The sequence below is a fragment of the Mastomys coucha genome, unplaced genomic scaffold (genome assembly GCF_008632895.1).
Source record: "Mastomys coucha isolate ucsf_1 unplaced genomic scaffold, UCSF_Mcou_1 pScaffold5, whole genome shotgun sequence".
Classification (NCBI taxonomy): domain Eukaryota; kingdom Metazoa; phylum Chordata; class Mammalia; order Rodentia; family Muridae; genus Mastomys; species Mastomys coucha.
The window spans coordinates 87,522,988-87,545,734 of NW_022196911.1; the positions used below are offsets into that span (position 1 = coordinate 87,522,988).

General features: G+C 37.6%; 1 long non-coding RNA gene across 1 annotated transcript in view; it reads left to right on the forward strand.

Moving 5' to 3' along the window:
* The window catches only part of LOC116078464, a 31,498-nt gene extending 13,749 nt beyond the window's left edge, over nt 1-17,749 (forward strand). Inside the window, exon 6 of the long non-coding RNA XR_004113557.1 lies at nt 17,662-17,749. This is a non-coding gene — a long non-coding RNA (uncharacterized LOC116078464). The remainder of the gene's footprint in view (nt 1-17,661) is intronic.
* The last annotated feature ends 4,998 nt before the right edge of the window (nt 17,750-22,747 follow it).

The following is a 22,747-nucleotide window of genomic DNA, read 5'->3' on the forward strand; positions in this document are numbered from 1 at the left end:
AAGGCAGCTTCCTTGTGAAAAATTCCAAGCTAAGGATATCTAGGTAATAAATTGGGATATATTGGAATGCTGTGCTGGCCAGGAAACAACACCCAATCTTAAGTTTTAGCCATTTATGAATCATTTCTTGGGTTACTTTTATGCCTGAATAAGAAGGCATGTTGACGATTGGAAAGACTAATCTGGAACATGTCTGAGTTAGGAGATGCCAACAACTGACTGAATACCCAGGAGGCACAAACTCCCTTTGAAGTCATAATGCCTCTTGTCCTTAATCAGGCTTTTACCCCTGATATTGCAGACTTTCCTGGAGTAGATGAGTGGGCATGGCAGTCTATCATCAGTTGTCTACCTGGAGTGAATAGAACAGGATTCAAGTGTTCCTAGAAAAAGTCTCATGCATCTCTGATATCAGACCTTTGCAGTTATTTTATGGAAATCCTACTCAAAGACAGTTCTGTAATTTTAATGGCAATACTCAAGCACTCAAAGGACCCAGGACAGTACAAAGATTTCCAGGTGTGCACTATATTTGAATTATACAAACTTGATTTGTACAGTCCTTCTGAATGAGAAGATTTGGTCTGGAGGTCATGGCTATCTTCTCAAAGAATATTCATCGGGCGATTTCAATTTTTCCTTCTAAAGCACTGCAATGAACAAATAATATACAAGAAAAAGGTACAATGTGCATTTTATTGTCTCTTTAAAAACAGTGAGTTTTTGAGCTTTGGAAACCATCCAGTAGTATGGTTACTGATCCTTATGCAATGACACTGTAACTGTAGGGAAAGGGGCAGAAGCAGAGCCCTGAGGGCAGGCAAAGTTGGCTTTCATTTATATGGAGCTAGAAAAACTCACTGGGGGAGGCTAATAACCATAAAGCAAATGCTATTTTCTTCATTGTCCCATAGAGACTTGAAATTCAATTTCTAAAGAAAATTAAGGTTTACTCTACAATTAGAAATGAGGCTCCAGTTTCTCTTCCAACTATGACAGAGTAAGGGTGTAAATGCCCCCTGCCTGCTCAAACAATTAGAAAACTGATCAATATTCATGATTTTGTTTGTCTGTCAGGACAGCATTAAGACTTAGGTCCCCAAGACCCAAACTGCTCCCTGGTATTTTCCAGTGCATAATGAGGTTATTGCGTTTGGATATGTAAATCTTGCAGAGTCTGTATGTATTTTCTGGGTTTGGAAAATGGGACTTTATGTACAAAGAGTCAAAGTGAGAAGAATGAAGAGGGGGAGAGAGAAGGGAGGGAGGGAGGGAGGGAGAGAGAGAGAGAGAGAGAGAGAGAGAGAGAGAGAGAGAGAGAGAGAGAGAGAGAGATTTGGTTAATGTCACCCTACTTTCAGTAGATAGACAGGGCTCAAGTCTCAAGTGGAGGGACAGGGTTCCTAACCCACAGTCAAAATTCCCCACCCAGAATTGTTTCTGTCTAAAATCACTGTAGGGACAAAAATGGAGAAGAGACTGAAGGAAAGGAGTTCCAATGAACAGTCCAACTCAGGATGCATTTCATGGGGGAACATCAAGGCCTGACACTACTATACTTTGATGTGCTTACAGACTGGAACCTGGCATGACTGTCCTTAGAGAGGCCCTACTAACAGCTGACTGAGACAGAAACAGATTCTCATACCCAACCATTGGGCTAAAGAAGGGGACCCCTATGGTTGAATTAGAGGAAGGATTGAAAAAGCTGAGGGAGAGCAACCCCTTAGGAAGACCAGCAGTATCAATTAACTGAGACCCCAGGGAGCTCTCAGAGACTGAGCTACCAACCAGGAGCATACCTGGGCACATCCAAGGTCCCTGGCACAAATCTAGCAGAGGTATGCCTGGTTAGGCCTCAGTGGGGAAAGATGTGCTTAATCCTCTAGAGACTTGAAGCCCCAGGGAAGGAGAGGACTTGGTTGGGGTGAAGAACAGAACATCCTCTCAGAGGCAAGGGGGAAGAGAAATGGGATGAGGAACTGTGGGAGGGAGCACTGAGGGGGGGAATGACTGGAATATAAATAAACGAAATAATTTGAACAAAAAAGAAAAGGTAAAAATGAAAAAAAAGAAATGAACGAAATAACAAAAAGAAAGAAAGAAAGAAAGAAAGAAAGAAAGAAAGAAAGAAAGAAAGAAAGAAAGAAAGAAAGAAAGGAAGGAAGGAAGGAAGGAAGGAAGGAAGGAAGGAAGAAAGAAAGAGAGAGGGGGGGTTTGAGACCCAAAGAAAATACTACTTGAATTTTTGTTTGAGCACCAAGATAAGTTGCTCATAGGTGTGAATACTTGCTGCTCTTATCAGTCATCATGGAAAGAACTTGTTACTGAATCTTTCCAAGGACACTGTTTAGTCATGGGGCAAATTTGCCATAGACATGGAAATCCTTTTGAAGTATTCTATGAGAGTTGAAAACATATTCAAAATTAACTGATAGATTTGAAAATAACTACTTCTCATTAATTGATAACAAAACAACTGACCTGGCCTGCAGGTCACGTTATTTGGTGGGGAACGAGGAGGGTCACAACCTGTGAATAAAGAATGGGCGAGAGAGAGAGACAACAGGACTCAAGGAAGCATTGCTTGTCAAGAGCCGTTTACTTAGTTCAGCCGAGCATATTTAAAGCAAAAATCTTGGAGGGGAGGGGGAGAGGAAGGAGGGAGATGGAGGGTTACAAACTCTTCTGGGGTCGAGCTCCAGTGTGACAGGTGAGGAGGGGGTGGATGACAGGTAGAGAGGGGGTGGATTTCCATGAATGTTCTTTTCCCAGGGCCAAGCCGGATCCTTGTGATTGTCAGGCAGGATGTTAATCTCAGGGTTCACATCCTTGTGATTGTCAGGCAGGATGTTAATCTCCGGGTTCTCAATTAGCTGGGGCAGGGTATTTGTCTCAGGGCTCTCATGGTTCCCAACAAACAACAACAAAATAAAACAAAATTACCCACTAATTTTAAAACCTATAATATTTGCTTTTTGTAAGAATTCTGGCATTTTAAAATGCAAAAGATATGACCCATAAGCAGAAAAAAATAGAATCAGAAGCCAAAAAGATGCAAAGAGTAGAGTGCATGGAGAGGTAAACTGGAGTAACAGTGAAACCAGTAATTCATTTCTACTGGGGGGCTAATAAAGTCTAGGAAAATGGAATCCAGACTATCATTTTGAAGTGATCGTAGGAGAAAACATCAGCCAGGGCAAGAATCACCAATGATGATTCTGAGGGTACAGAGTAGAAAGAGGAAGCTAACAAGCCTGATTTTCTGAACTCTTCTTCACTGCCATAAAGCCAGGAAATCTCCATCTTCTGCCAAATTCAGGGACAGAATTCCATCTGGAAGACTTATTGCCAAGAATGAACACCGTCTGAGTCCTATGGGTATAACCAAGCTGTACCTGGTAAAACTTTGATCCTGAAATTTCTTTCCATGTTCATTTATTATCTTAAATAATGTATGAAAGTACTACAGACACAAACCTGTACCATTGACCAAACAAAAGCTATGAAGTCAATTATTCACTTCAATTAACACTGAACAAGCATTTGGCATATATGTCTTCATGACAAAAAGTTCAAGAGACTTTAAGAATACATAGGCCATAGCTCAAAATAACAAGGGAAAAAAAATAAACCTCTAGCCAAGATTACACAAAGCATAGGGAGTTTGAAAATATTTCCTCTAAAATAAGGATTAGATAAGGGTGCTCATTATCTCCTCTTATAATTGAAATAGTTCCTGAAGTCTTAGCTATAGTCACTAGATAAGAGAAAGACATAGAACATATAACAATAGACAGGGAATAAATTAAACTCTCCCTATTTGTAGATGACATTATTCTTTGACTATAAAGCCATATTGAGTCAAATAAAAACATTTGACCTAATAAAAAACAAGAAAGTTGCAGAACTGAGTATACATATGCATACATAGATGTGTATAGAATATGTAGTATACAAAATACCCTCAATTTGTAAATGAATGTAATGTTAAAAATAAGCTAAAATATAATATTCAAAGAAGCTCAAAATAGAAGATATTTAGCATTATATTTAATCAAAGAAATAAAAGACTTCTACAGTGAAAATCCAAGATATCATAAAAGGAAATAACAGAAGATACTATACTAAGGAAATATAATCCATGCCCCTTGGTTATCAGGCTTAATATTGTGAAATAGCACCTACTGAAATGAATATTTAGATTTAATACAGTACCTGCCATAATAATGATATCATATTTCAAGGATTATAGAAACTACACAAAAATTTATAGGTAACCAAAATCAACCACAGATGTAGGCTTGGATTTTTAAAAACCTCCTTTTTATAAGGGTTCTTAAATGCTTTGACATCCTCCTTCTAGTCTACCATCCAAAGGTGATAAGGGGATGTGGAACAGTTTAGATGTAGTTTTTCTGAGGTGATTCTAATCTCCAATTGTCAGGATAGCAGCGGTCCAGTTCAGTAGAGTCAGAGTACTAAGCATAAATTAGCAGTGGTGGCATGGTCCAGCAGAAATGGCCAGGCCTCCTCCAAATTGGCCTGAGTCAGCAGGAGTGACCAGAACAAGTACACCAGGTAAAGTCTCTGCCTTGGCTCTATTAACAAAGTGAAGATCAGCAAACATGAAAACGTGAGACCAACTAACAATTGCAAGGCTAGCTATGCAAGCACACTGCCACTGTCAGTTAAGTTTGTACTCTCTCCAAACATCACGTGTCTTTCCATGGGTCTTGGCTCAGAAAAACACCATTTGAGTATGCCTAAGTAAAACACCACGTGAGTCTGCATCACTTGACATATTCAGAAACTTACACTTCACATAGTCAAAAAAAATTCTCTGGAGTAAGAAAAATGTGGTAAGTGTTACAATACCCAACTTCAAATTATACTATAGAGTGATGACATTAAAGACAGTCCGATACTGACATAAACACAGGAAAATCAATGGAGTAGAATAGATAGCCTAGGAGTAATGAGACAACACTCTTCCTACTTCATATTTTTGATAAAAAGAGGCCAACAATTTACCGAGAAATGATAACATATTCAACAAACTGTGCTGTCAAAACTGGATTTCTACTTGAAAAATAATGTAATTATATTCAAGTCCTGTTTTGTATAAAAAACAGTCTATTCAAATTGGATCAAAGACCTTAATTAGAAAATAAAACTTCTATAAGGCATAGTGGATCCTCCTCAAGATACTGGGGCATGGAAGAACTTTTGAGGAGAACACCTATTCATTCAGAAGAGATGACATGAAAAGTAAACACCAAGTCAAAAAACAACAGCAACAAGGACACCACTACTGCACAGGTAGCATTCAGCAGAGCCAATAGACAGCTTGCAGAATGGAAGAATATCTCCATGAACCACACTCCAGACAAGGAGCTCATACGTAGACTCTACAAACAATTGCAGAAACTAAGTACCGAGGGAATAGCACTGTCAATTGGTAAATGAGAAAGTGAAATGAACATGGAATATAAAGAAACAAAAGTTGATAGGAAAAAAAAAACCCACAAATGTCCGATAAATATTTTGAAAGTTGTTCAATATCCCTAGTCAACAAGGAAAGGCAAGTTAAAATATTTGGAGATACGACTTCACGAATGACTGTGATCAATAAATGTGACCACAGATGTTGGAGAGGATATGAAGAGAAATGAACCCTTATGCACTATTGTTTGGGGGGGGGTGTGAATTAATAGATTAATGTTGTGAATCACTTTGGAGATTCCTCAAAAAATTAAAAATAGAACTACTGTATGACCCTGCTATTGCACTTCTGGGAATATACCCAGAAAACTTTATGTCCTACAATAGACATAGTTGAACCCTATTGTTAATTGTTGTTTTGTTTACTGTGTCAATATACTAGAATCAACCTAGTTGTTTATCAACAAATGAATGACTGATGGAAATTGGTACACACATACACACACAAACACACACACATACACATGTACAATTTTTAGTTCTAAAGGAAAATATAATTTCCATATTTGTAGGAAAGTGGATGAACTTGGAATTTATGATATTAAGTGAGGTCACACAGTCTGAGAAACAAAAATATGCACGTTTTTCTAATATGCATAATCTAGTTAGCAACATGTGTGCATCATACTCCATGCCTGCTACAGTCTGAAAAAATGTATTTTTTTTCTGCAGCTTTATCTGTTTTTACACTTCTCTTCACACTTTGATTCATAGTTCCAGAATACTAAAAACCTAATGTGGCATCAGCAATGGTTCCTCATAGTAGCTGAGGCATACAGGGCAATATAAAGCACTCTAAATTACTTTAAATTTGTAGATCTGCAGGTCTTGACATTATGTCTGACATGAGATTCAAATTATAGTTTGTGTTTTATAAAGTTGCCTTATATACTGAAGCATCCAACTGAGCATCATTTTTCCTGTGTAAAATATGAGGGTAGGTCCCAAAGTATCTCTTGTCCCAGCAGATTTGCCAGCTGAGCAATTTAAAAACTTTAAAAAATATGTTTGTGCTTAGAGACATCTAATCAATATATAGCCTTTGCTCATTAAAATTAAGTTCAAAGCTAAAGTAGTACCATAATTCATGTCTGAACATATCTTTGTAGGATACACATATTTTTCCTAATTGGAACTATAAAATCATACCTTGGCCTTCTTTTCTTTATGGTGAGACAGTTTTAAGCACAACACTTACAAATAATATCTAGGAGCAAAAATTCAGTCACTTCATACACACACACACACACATACACACACACACACACACACACACACAAATGTGTCATGCTTTATATTGCTAAATGAGACAAATAACAGGTTTACCATATTTGTCCTTGGCTGGGAATGTGCACAGCTCAACATGTGTAGTTTTGAAAATGCACCTCTGAGAGTATGGTTGGACAGATCATTTGTAGGATCAGAAAGAAATGTTAATGACTAGGCCAGTATGCACATCCAAAAATATATACAAATAATTAAGATCAACTGCTTTTATAGTCATAATGAGCTAGATGTTGAAAGCTGCAATTATTGTAGTAGTTATCTGAAATACTTGAGCTATTAAATGGTTGTAAAAAATATAATGGGAGGGGAATACAGTTCAATAGGTGACATCCTATCTGTGCAAATATGGAGACATGGATTTTGATGCTTGGTAGCTACCAAAAGGACCAAAAATTGCATCAATGCTGCAGCATGGGCCTGAATTCTTTGCAGTTGGACTGGTGGGGTAGGTAATTGCTGTTCAGTAAGACACCCTATCTCAAAAATAATAAAGCAGAGAATGTCCTAGGAAGACCGCTGATGTTGACCAATTTTTTTAATATATGTACAGACAAGTTTTAGCTTACACATATAAAAAATGTACACATACTCACAGTGAATAACGGAAGAAATTGAGCTTTATCTACAAAATCATCATGCTAACATTGATTTGATCATATTTTAATGAGGATTAAAATGCAATCTGAATCTCTAATGATCCATTTTATATAGTTGATATTTTCATTTTAAATTTTGCATGCTTGAATATTTATCTTTAATAATACAGTTAATATTTTTGTTTTTAATTTGCTATTTATGTTTTAAATTTAGTATATTTGAATATTTTTCTTGCCTGCAAGATATGATTGTGTAACTGTGGTAATGACATGTGGGAATGGTCAACCAATGTTGGGTCCAACTTGAGACCCACATCATGAGAGGCAGCCCATGCCTGACACTGCCTGGAGAGCTGGGAACCAGCGACTGTGACAAGACATCCCAGAGATCTAGAATAGAACCAAACATGACAGGCAAAAAAAAAAAAAAATAAGGAAGAAAGAATAAAAGAGAAGTCAGTGAAATGATTTCTAGTGGTGTTCTGTAATCCTGGTAGACCTGAGCCTAGCATAATCAACATTAGAGAAGCTTTTCACAGCAACTGATGAAAGCAGTTGTAGAGACACAATGCCAAACATTAGGTGGAGCTGGGGGAACCAACCTGAAGCAGAGGGGGAAGTGTTATTGGAGCCAGAGGGGTCAAGGGCATCAGAAGACTAAGGCCCAAAGAATCAACCAACCGGAGCTCACAGAATCTGAAGCAGCAGTGAAAGAGCCTGTGTAGATCTGAGCTAGGTCCTCTGCATATATGTTTAGGATGTATAGCTTGATGTTCTTGTGCGATTCCTAACAGTGGGGGTGGATATCTGTCTCTGACTCTATTGACTGAACTTGGGGCACTTTCCTCCTACTGAGTTGCCTCACCAAGCTTCGATAAGATGGTTTGTCCCTAGTCTTACTATAATTTGTTAAGCCATGTTAGGTTGATATCTCTGGGAGGCCTGCTGTGTTTTGAATGTCAAGGAGGAGACCTGGGTCTAGGGGAGAAAGTAGGTGGGGCACAGAATGGATGGGCTGGGAAACTGCAGTCAGGATATAATATATAAGAGAAGAATTAAAAAAAAAAGTACTGTGGAGGGAACGTGCTTAGGAACACAGATACAAAATGAGATTGTGCATGAGCTGACAGTCATAGAAGCTGAATGATGAATAGATAATATTATAGAACTGGTTTTGTATATAGAACTGCTTTCCTATAATAAAATTACTATAAAACTATAAAATTTGAAATGCTGTACTTTAAAAAATACCAAACCAAAAAAATGGCTTCATGTTTTACCTCATATGCTCATCTAAATTCATATTTTGTATAGTTAATAAATTTTAAATCCATTCTGTCATAAAATAGAGCATAGTTTATATATTCCTTCCCAAACTCAGGACAGTTCTGGGATATTTAACTTTCATTTTAATAAATGATATCAGATATTTTGCACCTTGAATACAATTAAATATTTTATTTCTTGTCTAATATTATGAAAGTGTCTGAGTTGTGATTCAAGGTTACAATTAAAAATCACAAAAAGGGTCTGAGGAAAGAACGTTTTATAGCACTAAAGGCAAATGAGATTTTATTCTTATTACTAGACACATTGAAAATATTTGATTTAGCAATTGGCTCAATTTTAAATAGATGTGAAGTATCATTTGTATTTCTGTACCAAATTATACCAATAGTAAGAGTGAGTCTCATCTGGGAAACCAGGAATGTTGATTAAGAAGATATATGCATTCTGAACATCTTAATGGGCAAAGAGTATAGCTCAGTGGCAGGCTTGTGGTTTAGCACAGAGAGTGAACCGACAACCGACAACTAGAGAACCTGTATAAATGTGACCTAGATCCTCTGCACATAGGTCATGGTTGTGCAGCTTGCTGTCCCGTTAGGACTCCCAACAGTGGGAGGAGGAGCTGTGTCTCTTTTCCATGCATTTGGTACCCTCTTCTTCCTCGTCTATGCCTCATCTAACTTTGATATGAGGGTTGGTGGTTAGTCTTTCCTTACATTGTTATGCCATGTTTCTTTGTCCCTCCCTGAGTGGCCTGTTCTCTTCTAAAGGAAATGGAGGAGAAGTAAATCTGGGCTAGAGAGAAGGTGGGGGAAAGACTTGGAGGAGAGAAGGGAAGGGAAACTGGGGTCCAAACGTAACATACGAGAAAAGAATAAAAAAACGAAAGAATGGAAATAAGTCATACCTGTCATGCATCCTTGCTGTTACTCAAAAGCAAACCCCTTCAGAAGACACACTCCAGTTTCCAGGGTTAGTTATTTTATGCTGCCCAGTTTAGATAAGGAACTCAGGGACACAGAGTTTGTCTTCATCGAATGTTAATGAGTAATTGTTATCATAAGTAATATTACTCTTCAAGATGATGCCAGGGAATCCCTTTTTATCACATCTACTGAAGGTATCAGTGGATAGAATATAATGGGAAACACTTTTGTGGCAAGATGAAAGTATAAACCTCTCAAGTGAGCCATCACAATTCCAATGTTAATAAACTAAGATAAATCGCCATACAGTTGTGCAGGCAGGCATATATGAAATAAAGTCTATATTAATTTAACTTGAAAAACAACAGAGTTAAAAGTAGCTACTTCATAGCAGTGTTTTCTGGACACTACAGGGAAGGGAAGTTGTGTATATGAACTTAGAGTGATGTCATATGGCATCCTAACCAAATCCTGAAGAAGCTCAATCCCCACAAAATCCCATCATTAGGACAAGAAAGTTGTCACAGAGATCCACACCTAGCTGAAGAGCTATTGGCAATTGGTAGTGGCTAGGAGTAAGAGAGCTAGTAAGTCCATGTGAGTGGATCAGGCTCTAGTGGGTAGCCACACACAACCAGAAGTACCCAGGTAACAAAAGTTGAACATTTTTTTTTTTTTTGTAAACTGGGCAATACATAGAGATGTTTGTCAGCTAAATGATCCTCTTTCAGAAAGCATATAGCTTCTAATTTACTTTTCACTTCTTCCTTTGCTCACAGTCATTGTGTCAGTAGTATCCTTATCTATAGGAGGAATGGTCCTCTTCTGCCACCTCAGCAGCATCATATCCATTAGTCATGTGACTTAGCTCTGCCTCTCTCTACAGGAAGACTGAACTGCAAAGAACAACTCAATATGCTCAGAAGAGAGCGCAAAGAATGATAGAAGATAGCTCATTGAATTTAATGGCAGAGTTCTGGAGTAGAAAGCACGGCATGTGAATTGTGAAGGGTGCTAGCACATGCTTTAGAACGAGTTATAGACCAAGAGCATGCCCTGGATAGTGTTCCACTTCTCCATCAGGACTTGCCCATGTCATACTTCATAATTGTTGATGCTATCCTTACATGAAACTTGTAATATCCCCAGTGCTTGTAATAAAATAGAATAGTTTTAAATATGCAGATAAAATACCATTTTGAAAATTGTACCTGCTTTCCAGAAAATAAAAATTATTTGGAGTTTTAATAATAGCAAAATTATTCTTCACATGCTTTTATTCAAAAGACTGTGCAATATTCTTAAATTAGAAACTGTATAATTGAATTTCAGTGTCAGCATTATCATGAAGTTTCAGAAGAAAATTGCAACTGTGAAAATGCTGAAATTTTATTTTTTTCATGAGAATTCCTTGGATACTTAGGTTCAATAGCTCAACTGATGATAGAAGGAATCATATCCTCTGATCTGTATAGTGCTTTGATGTTATATATTTCAGTGAGAATATCTGGCTTTTCAAATGTAAATGCAAATATCTTATTAACCATTTTAAAAAGATCATCATTTTTAAATAGATTTCTCACAGATAATGAATCTTTTATGCCACACAGCAGTTCCTTCAAAATTAGAACCCAGTATTTATAATGTAAGCAGAAGAAGTTACCAATATACATTCTCAGATAATAAGAAAATTGGAAAAATATATTAAACACTTTTCTTACTTTTAATTATGTATATGTTTTTTGATATTAGTTATTCATTTGGCCAGCACTTTCACTTAGTTATGGAAGAACAATTGATAATATACTATTGATCTTTTTGATATTGAAAGCATTTTTATCCTGTGTAAAAGTAATCTTACAATCTTATCATATTTCCATTCAGAGTCTCCATATAAAGCTGCAATGTGAGAACCCATGATTAAAAATGTATTTCATTTACTTACTTTTTGCCAATGACTTTTGTATAATTATGTAATTAATTTAAGTTTGTATTTCATCTTGGTATATTTCTTCCATTTTTAAAAATCAATGTAAAAGACACTATACTGTAAAGCACTTCTAGTCTTTAAAATTTTTTTTATTAATTTTATTTTCTTTACAATCCAGTCATTGTCCCCCTCCTGGTCAAACCTTTAACAGTTTCTTATCCCATTCTTCCTCCCCCATGTCTCCAAGAGGATGCCCTACCCCACACACACCAGGATGCACTCCCTGGGGCCTCAAGTCACTCAAGGGCTCAAGGGTTAGGTACCTCTTCTACCACTGAGGCCAGACCTGGCAGTCCCTTTGCTTTGTATGTGTTGGGGCCTCCAGCTAGCTCATGTATGCTGCCTGGTTGGTGGCTCAGTGTCTGAGAGATCTGAGGAGTTCAGGTTAGTTGAGACTTCTGGTTTTCCTATGGGGTCACCCAGCTTCTTCCATCCTTTCCTTAATTCAAGCACAGGGGTTTCCTACTGCAGTCCAATGGTTGGGTGTATCTGCACCTGTCTCAGTCAGATGCTTGTTGAGCCTTTCAGATGACAGTCATTCTAGACTCCTGTCTTTAAGCACTCCAAAGCATCAGTAATAGTGTTAGGCCTTGGTCTTGGAGCCTCTTCTTGATATGGATCCCAGGTTGGGCCAGTCACTGGACTGCCTTTCCCCCAGTCTCTTCTCCATTTTTGTCCCTGTAGTTCTTTTAGACAGTAACAATTCTGAGTCAGTTTTTGACTATGGAGTGGCAAACCCCTCCTTCCACTTGATGCCCTGTTTTTCTACTGGAGGTAGAGTCTATGAATTGATCTAATTTTATTTCTGGCCAGGTAACACACATGATGGTAAATTCTAATTTTCCTATATTTACTTTGTGTTCTAAGGAGTGATTAACATTGGAGAAAGTTCTATATGCAACTGAGAAGAATGTGTACCCTTTATTGTCTGTGTAGAATTTTCTGAGATGTCCGTTAGGCCTATTTATAATATCATTTTTCTCTCCTGTTTTTCTCATATGACCTTTTCATTATTGAGAGTGGAATAATCATGATAATTACTATCTTTTTAATAAGAAATATTTTTCTTCACTTCTGAATCTTAATTGGATTCTAGTATCATACTTTGTATTTGCTTTCTTATTTAATTCATCACTTAGACTTTGTTCTCTAAGAGAATATTCATGTCACCTTTGAATTATTTGAACATAGTTATAATCATTTTTGCCCTCTGCCTGTTAACTAGTAGAGGACTAGATTCTAACTAACTAGGGTCTCTGTGTTAATTTCCATTTAATAGAACAAGAAGCTTCTCTTATAAGGGTTGGTAAAAGCACTAATTTATTGGTGTAGTGATGTTATGAGGAATCAGCCTAACAATCAATATCATGTTCTTCCCTAGGGCCTATGACCAATCATTCTAACTATAGGTTCTTGGTCCTAGTAACAGTGTGAGGATTGAGTACTGTCTTGGGGAGTAGTCATTAAATCCAATAATTCAATTTGAAATTTGTTGGTTAATCCCATGACACCCATATCACTATTGCACCCATGTCCACATCTTGAGAAGCTGGTACTATGGTAGTTCCCATGTAGATAAGACGTATAATTGTTTTCATCCTCTTCGGGTAGTATACATAATACTGGTTAGCACTTATGGAAGCCAACCAGTAGAAATTAGGCTTCTAAATTGGAATCAACTTGACTTTTCCATATTCTATGATTCAATTATGTTTTGTCTTCAACAATAGGGTCTGAATGTTATATGCCAGAGGGTGACTTGCTGGTTGGTATTTTGTTCACTTGACAGAAACGAAGGTCACTTGGTGGAGGAATCCTCAATTGAGAAAATGTATCTGTCACATTGGCTAATAGCTAAGTCTGTAGCCCAAATTCTGGTCTGATGATTGATAAGGGTAGATTCAGTCCACTGTGACTGTGCTATCCCTGTGAAACAGGTCCTAACTTGTATGTAAAGATACCTGAGAAAACCAATAATAAGGTACATCAATTAAAATATAGAGTCATAGAGATGTTTTTGTGGTTAAAAAAATTCACTACTATTGCATAGAATACTGGTTAAGTACCTGTAGATCCATTTCCATGAGATCTGCTGTTCTCTTCTGCCTTCTGTAGGTACCTCATACACATGGTATACATATAAACAAACAGACCCACTCATCTGCACACTAATAAAAAATTCAAAATGGAGGATTCTAGTAACAGAATTTCATAAACTGACAACAAAGACATATGGATAATAGAGAAAGGTTAGTACAATTTAGCATCAGAGAAAAGCATGTCTATAAGAGTGACAGACATTACATACTCATTCATTAAAGGTATTTGTTCTTTATGATTCCTGTATATTTACAATCCTATGTGAGATGGGTTGAAACCACGTAAATATTATTGCCTGAACAGCCAACTCAACTAATGTTCAGACTCCTGTGGTTAGTGTTCTGTGGAACTTCTCTGGAACTTAGGGCAAATGAGTCAACTGAATTTTGTCAACACTATTTAACATTTTTTGTTTCACTTTACTCAAGGGCAATAGTTATTGCTTTGGAAACATGGATGAGAATGTGGCTTATGAGTTCAGGAAATGATAATTTTTTTTTTTTTACTATTTTTTTTTTTTACTAATTGGTTATTTTATTTATTTACATTTCAAATGTTGTCTCCCTTACTGGTCTCCCCTCTGGAAACCCCTATACCGTTTCCCTCCAGTTTGCCTCTAAGAGGGTGCTCCCCTACCCACCACCCACTCCTGCCTCACCCCTCTAGTATCTCCCTCCACCGGACCTTGTAAGAGTTAGGAGAAGGACTGAAGGAGACGAAGAGTACTGCAGCCCCATAGAAAGAACAACTATAGTTCTTTTCAAGGGAACCCCTGTTAAAGATGGCATGCACATAATCTTCCAACTATGTTTCTCAGGCAAAATACTTTATTCATTGTTGTATCTTCAGGCCTGTATATACACAGCAGACTTTGGAAAGTATCCTATTGTATTCTGTAACCCATGCTATGAGGGTGACTTTATTTAGATTACCTTTCATGCTATGTAAGCATACCACTGTCTTCCTAAAACAATTTCAGTGTGAAAGCTACCTTTTATTCATTCATAGTATAAGAGGTGTAAATTCTTTCACTTCCATGTGATGATTTTATAATACTCTAGTCTCTCATAAACAGGCAGGAGAATCCAGCTAAGAATAGGTACTTGGAGAAGACAATCTACAAGGCTGATGATCACTACAGTGTGTGCTAATTACTCTCTCCTGTGCAACATCCCCAGTGATGCATGAGCTATGTAGAGAGGGATGTCCAGCCTTCTAGCACAGCAATGCTTTATCGTTGACAGCTACAGCTTTAGACACTTCTCAGATTTACAGGTTCTTTCTACATCTACTAGATTTTTTTCCTTTAAAGCCAATTTCCCAAGACCTTTCCAAAGGTTCTTCACTGTAGTCACTTAAGCTGTCTTTTCTATTTTCATCTCAGCAGTTTCTAAGTTGTCAGTGATATTGTATTTAATTCATAAAATCCTTTCCAGAAGCAGTAGGATTCAAGAGAGCTAGTAGCCCATTAAAAAGTGGAAAGAAATAGTTCCAGGAAATACAAACTATCTCATTTAGAAGGCAGTGCCAATATGTTTACAATTGTGCAAACTATTTTTTTTCTTTTCTAAATATAGTGAGAGTTTATATTATAAACATCTTGGAAAATAGAGAGGAATTATGATTTCACCCCTCTGACGCTTGTCTTAGAATAACAATTTTAGCCATCACTTTATCCTAATATTTGTAGCACTCTTCCACTACTTCATACTGCCTCATTTAAGAATATGTAAACATTTTTTTATGAAGCATTACACTCTTTGGTACACAACTCTAATGACTAGAAACTATTGTAGTAGCTTCTTTAATTATTATTTTTCCCCCTGTGACATATATAATTTATTTTCTCTTTTTGTTTGCAAATTCTTCTGTGATGCACATGTGGTATATAACACTTTTCCCAGTATTTTGAATTTTTTGTGATAGTTTCTCTTAAATAAAATTACTGGGTATATAGGAATGAACAGTTTTAAAGTCTTACATTTCTAACAAAATGTCTTTCTTAAAGATGCTACTAATACATAGTGCAAAACCTATGCATGAAACTCAGTTGTCTTATGGCAAATATAAGATGTAGAAACCTTACAAGGATACTACTTTATTTATTTCTTCATTTCTAGTTTATATTGACACTGTGTAATAGCAGATAATTAAGATGGATGCATCAGAGGTCATAATTTGATTTGCTTCCACTCAAATCTTTAAGTACATTTAAGGTAAACACTTAATTATTCCTTCCTACATGGCCCTTTCTATGCATTGGAGCATTGTGCTTTGACGAGTACAGAAGAAATGCTTTTTAGCTCCCCTTTCAGCCTGCATTGATTGTCTTTGAGTTGACCAGGAAGGGTTACTCCCAGAAACTTTTATGCTACATCTTAGCTCTCCTGCGACAGCTCGTGGAAATAGATTTCTCATTGATCATCACCATCAGAGTCCTTCCTGAAAGGCTTTGAATCAAGACTCAGAAACTCTGAATGTGTATTTTTCTTGAAGTTAGGATTTCAGAAAAACAGAGGAACTGAACTAGTACATTGGAGGTCCTGTAAGGTGGCGATCAGTAGCAGAAAGAAACAAAAAGTGGGTTCTGTAAAAAGAAACACATTAACTTAATTGCTCACAGAGTAAAGATGATTGTAGTCAAACCTAAGGACCTAAGTTAGATCCCTGGAAGTTACATGGATGGAAAGAACTGGATCTTGCAATGGGTCAGGTGACTCTGGAATTTGCATGTGTGTCACACACACACACACACACAAGAGTCCATACACATGTAGACACACACAAACACATATATAAATACACACATACACACATGTGAATACACACAAATACACAAACACATATGAATATAACCACATACATGAACATACACACAAACACATACACATACATACTATAAATAACAAATGTGAAAAAAGATGTATAGGCTTACTAAGACAAGGAAAGAAAACCAGACCTTTCCCCCTCTCTTTGACATAATTTCCGTATTCAATACATGCTATGACCAAGGACCAATATTATTTTCCTGCTATATGACAGTAGTGGCTTAACAAATTTCTTTCTATTTGAGTTGTTCACTATTATTTGTGACTAATTGAGCTTAGACTCAGACACAGAGATAACAAACTGAATAACAGATGGTATCTTTGTTGAACCTACTAGCTTCCCCCTGAGTCACACTTCCCAGAATCTGTTACAATTTTCTGCCAAGAATGGATGATTGACACATGTTCCCTTGACTCCTGAAGAAGAACAAACAGCCTGCTCTTGGCTACACGGATAGACTGGAGCTGGACTAAACTTTCAGCTCCTGAGCCAAACTACAGATGCCCCAGTTTTTGACTTCACCAAAAGAACACTCCATCTTCATTTGCAAGTCTCCTAAAAAACTGTTAGCATAAAGAATCACAGAGTGTTAGGGCAAGTTTGGCTTTGGGAAGTATCATCTGCCCTCCTAAAAAAAGGAACCAGTCACCCACACAGGCTAGGGTTAGGCATTCACAAAGCAGTCACACTATAGTATAAACCCTGAACATGCAGAAAACAAAGAATTTCAAAGAAGTGTTTGTGCAGAGTCCCTGGATTGAGGTTTGTGACAGGATGTCCCTTAAGCCAGCTGCTAACAAGTTCAGGGAGTCTTCATTCCACTTCTAAGAAGATGCTTCTGGGGGAATTCTGAAGTCAGGGTTATCAGGCTCAGGATGTGGGTAATGATGTTGGTCCTTGTCCTCCCTCCAACCATCCAAGACCATTGGGTCTTCATAGTTGCTATATTGTTACAGATTTTGAGATGTAGTGTTCACTTCACAACTCCCTGAGGGCCAAGGTAAGTCTGAAACTTGCTATAAAATTTAACCAAATCTGGCTCATTTTTCTATTTTCTCTTGTTTCTCTCACTCCATTATTAGTGCCTTCTAAGATCTCTTACTTTACAAATCACTCATTTTCCTCAAATCTTCACCAGCAGGGCTTCAGGTTTGCATCTTGGAAAATGGAATCTGAGACAATGGCCTCTCTTGCAGAAGCTGGAGAAAGAGCAGATACCTATATATAAGAAAGTGAATGAACTGTTGTTGTGTTGCTAGCATGCTGCAGCACTTGACAGCTAGGTAAGTATGCTATATTAAGGAAAGCTCAGCCTTCTTACTAAGAAATAAATTCAATGTCATCTGTTTGGGTTGCCTTTAAAGGTTCATTGGCTTTGCAACTCAGAGTAATGTTTGATAAAGAAATACCCTATGCTTTAGTTCAAACCACAGGTGACAAACTTTTGGCACGTTTTCATCTACAAATCGGTTGGACCCCTTGAATAGCTACTCTGGAATACATGTTGGCTCATAGGCTACAAGTTGGACATGGCTACATAAAACTATTTGCAGAATCATTATAACAGTACCCAGGCTATTGGTGAAAATTCATAAGCAAGTCACCAAAGATGGATGTTATTTAACTATCCATCAGAGCACTAAACCTTTAGAACTCCATTCTATTTTGTTATCCCAACTTGGCATTCAAAATTATTTTCCAAAAGTCACATACTTTTAGAAAGGGAAATAAAATAGTAATAGGAGGAAGAGGAAGTGAGAATACTGAGTGGAAGAGGGGAGATGTGTGTGTGTGTGTGTGGGGCAGGATCAGGTATAGGAAGAGACAGAAGAGAGGTCCAGAGGGCCAGGAAAATGTATGGAAATCTGATTCTGCTAGTGTGGGGTGGAGGTGATGGGCAATCTCTGAGAAGTGCCTTAGAGCTGGAATGGGGTAAGCTTCCAGGTGGAAATGCCTGTGACCATAGCCAAAACACATAGCAGTGGGAATATGGAACCCGAAGTGGCCATTTCCTATAACTAGGCAGGACAACCCCTCAGTGGAGGGATAAGGGCACCAACCCACCCACAAACCTTTCAACCAAAAATTTGTCTAAAAGAAATGCAGTGACAAAGATGGAGCAGAAACTGAAGTAATGACCAACCAATAACTGGCTCAACTTGAACCCCATCCCATGGACAAGCACCAATCCCTAAAACTATTAATGGCATTTTGTTATGCTTGCATACCAGAGCCTAACATAACTCTCCTTTGAGAAGCTCTACACAGCAACAAACTGAAACAGATGCAGATACCTACAGACAAACATTGGACAGAGGTTGGCGACTCCTTTGGAAGAGTTGATAAATGGGAAGGATTGAAGATCCTGAAGGGGATAGGAACTCAACTGGAAGACCAAACGAGTCAATTAATCTGGACCCCTGGAAGCTCTCAGAAACTGAGCCATCAACTAAAGACCATATGTCTTAGGGTTTTATTGCTGTGAACAGACATCAAACCAAAGCAAGTCTTGTAAATGACAAATTTAAGTGGGGCTGGCTTACAGGTTCAGAGGTTCAGTCCATTATCCTCATGGCAGGAACATGGCAGCATCCGGGCAGGCATGGTACAGGAGGAGTTGAGAATTCTACATCTTTATCTGAAGACTATGATCAGAATGCTCACTTCCAGGAGCTAGGATGAGGATTTTAAAGTCCACACCCACAGTAGCATGCCTACTCCAAAGGGGCCACATCTACTCCAACAGGGCAACACCTTCTAATAATGCCACTCCCTGGGCCAAACATATACAAGCCATCACAGCATACATGGGCAGGATCAGGACTGGAGCACATATGTAGCAGAGGTGTACTTGCAGTTCTGACACCATGTGTGTCCTACAACAACTAGGTCTGGGACTGTCCATAAAGCTGTTGCCTGTTTGTGGAATCCATTCCTCTAACTCTCTGGCTTCAGGGGGAGAGGATATTCCTAATCCTGCAAAGACATGATGTCATAGAGAGGTAAGGAAGGTCAACACCCTCTTAGAAGAGAAGGGGAGCAGGGAAGGGGGTTGAATTCTGTGATGGGGGAATTGGGACCAGTGGGCAGCATTTGAAATGTAAATTTTAAAAAGTCACAGAGTTTATAAGGAAAAACTACATAGTCGGAATTCAAGCTTTTAAACAATTTCTGTAAATCCTGGAACTAGAAAATGTATTTTCTAGTTTAGTTTCTATATCATAAGTAATGCCTTTTCAAGATAGATCTTGGGTGAAGGTATCAAGGTCATATGGTGGACATACACAAACTGGGCAGGTTCCAAGCCTTGAGAAAACTTACAATTTAAGGAACATATCATTTTAAAAAGATATCATATTTTATTACTTTCATTACATATGGTGGCCAGTTGTATTGCTTAAATGTTTACTTAAACAACAAATTATTTGATGTTTTTTCTCTGGGTACTTAATTATTTTAATAAGCAATTATCTGTAATAGGGAGAGTTAGAGGATACATTCCTTATTTAATCCCACTCAGTCCTTGGCATTTAGTAGTCCTCGGTTTCTCTTTCCCCCCTTTATCACAAGGCACAGTGGTTTTCAAAGCATGTATTCTGTCTAATCTTGTAAATGACTGTCGTAGCACTTCCCAGTGCCGTTGAAATACTGGCTCAACCTTACCTAATCTTAGGAGTGTACTCAATCTAGAAGGTTTCTAGAGATATCTGAATTTTAACAAGCTTTCAAACTTTCTAGCTGAGTCTTTACTTTCCAAGCTTTAAGATCTGTGAATAAGTATAACGTTTCATGAAAATATGTCTCTGCTGGAGAGCTCAAACCCTCACCCGCATTAAGTGAGGGCGATACTTTAAGCCATGAGCCTATTTCCTCTTCAAATCTTTCCCTGCTTTATTCTCCTAACCACAGACTCAGCCTCGCTCCCCATGCATCTTCCACCACTTAATTCCTATTCCACCTCTGGGCTATCATTTTGAAATATATAGTAATGGAGGGAAAAAAAAGAAGTCTCAGGAGAAGATATGATCCCTCAACATATTTTATGGGTGAATCTAGAGGAGAAGGAAATAAAAAATTTTAAAAGCCCTAGATTTAATGAAAATGGGAACAAATCATACTGGAATGTAGTTCCAGGTATGAGCTACAAGCACATTAAGGAATGCTGAGGTGTGTGTGTGTGCTTTATTTCCTAACGCCCTTAGCACACAGTGATTTAAAATAGTCATTAAAGATTATGAAAATGTGCAGAATTAATGTGCAATGATTTTCCTTTAGATGAATCATTTTTAATTTTTTATTTCACTGCCCTCCATTGTTTTGCCTTCATTCCCTCACTATCAGTTGATCTGAGTTCAGAAATAGCGAAAGGAACATATGTGACCCCCCCCAAAAACAATGGTCAAGTTTGAAGTCGTAATGGAAACAACATGACAGAGTAAAAAGGAAGCAGATACACAGGATTTGTTAGAAAACAACAACAGCAACAAGAACAACAAAACCAGGTTCACATCCAACACTGTGCTATACTAGTTATTCTTACCATGCTAAGTAATTTTCGTTCCTGGTTTTCATAGTTAAATGCTATAAACCTCACCAATTACTTTCTCTATATCATAAGTTGTATCTAGTGTGATAATGACTAGAAAGCATATGAGATACACAGCCCTAAACCAGGATGACAAAGCACAAATGTCTCTAAATATTAAAAATTTTTACAGAAGGGTAATCACTTAATTACTAATAATCCTAGATAATGCTTTTGTTTTTGCAAGGTATATTTATATATTTATAAATGCATTTCATTGATGTATGTATTTCAGTTGGAAGGTTGTATAAAGCACTAGTTTGGATACCCAGAACACTATACATTGAGCATAGTGTCAAATGCTTTGGAGACCAGGACTTGGAAAGTGGAGGCAGGAGACGCCCAAGTTAATACAGGTTCAAGGCCATTGTTACAGGAGACTTCCTACTCCTTCTCTCTTTACTCCTTCCTCCTCTTCATCCTCAATGTCTCTGAGCTGTGAGTGCAGGATCTGTGTTGTAGGTATATCAAAAGAGGCCAGGTACCCTGCTGTTAGCTGTTTTCTAAATTTTGAGTAGTTGTGACCTTCTGTAATGCTTTCCTTCTGATGAAAAAAGCAGCTGCTTTGATAACATTGAGCACTGGGCATGTAATTTTAAAAGGCAAGTGAAGAAAAATATATTGGTAATCATTTATTAGTTTTCATAGTTATTTACCCTAATATTTAGTTCAGGGATGGTCCTAACATAAAACGTTAACATATAGGTTTTGAGTCACTGCAAATAAAGAGATGGCCAACTTCATTCAGCATGGGACAGGCCACTTGTCATTGACCAGTGTCACCAAGATCAAGAATGCAGACAACGTCCCTGCAGCACAAAACATGCTGTAGAGGCTGATTGCCTTCTGACTGCTGCTCTGATTGATTGTGGCTTTGTACCTCTGTGTCACACACCTGTCTTTGGATTCAAGCTTTCTTTTCTTTCATCTTTTCAAGCCTTTATGGCCGAACTTCCAAAGCTCTTACTTTTACAAAACTCTTTCTGTTTTGGAATCAGCTTTAGCCATTTTCAGTGATGGATTTCCCTATTAGTTGTGACACTCTCGACTCCTCACTTTCAACAAGAGACCTCTTGTATATTGACTTCAGGCAACCAAAGAGAAGGATACTTGTTTTGCAACTTAGCTGGGTTTTATTTTATTTTATTTTATTTTATTTGCAGCTGTCTGATCATCTAAGATGTGCAAGCTTGGTTTTTCTGGGCTAATTTTTCAGACTTCATCAACTTTCACAATTTGGGGTCAGAAATCAAAGATAAGAAGTATCTAAATAATTGTTGATACTGTACTCATTGCCTATTGTTATTTTTAAAACACCACTAGTAAAGAGATAAATAAGTTTTACTTGGGAGTACAGTGATTTTCCTGCAAGCACTGCATAGGTAAGTACATCTAATTCTTGACCCCCCATGCTTAGAGATAGTTCTTTCTTCCTTTCATAATCTACTCTTCAAGAGAATGCTTATATTGCTTTGGGTACTTGTGTATCCACCTGTAGGAAGTGATACATTTTAAAGATACATCTTAATCTGCACATTTAATAACCCCTAAACATTTCTTTGTCCTTCATGAACCACTCATCCCCTGTCTGACTTAAGGTTTCTATTATTACAATGAAACACCATAACCAAAAAGCAAG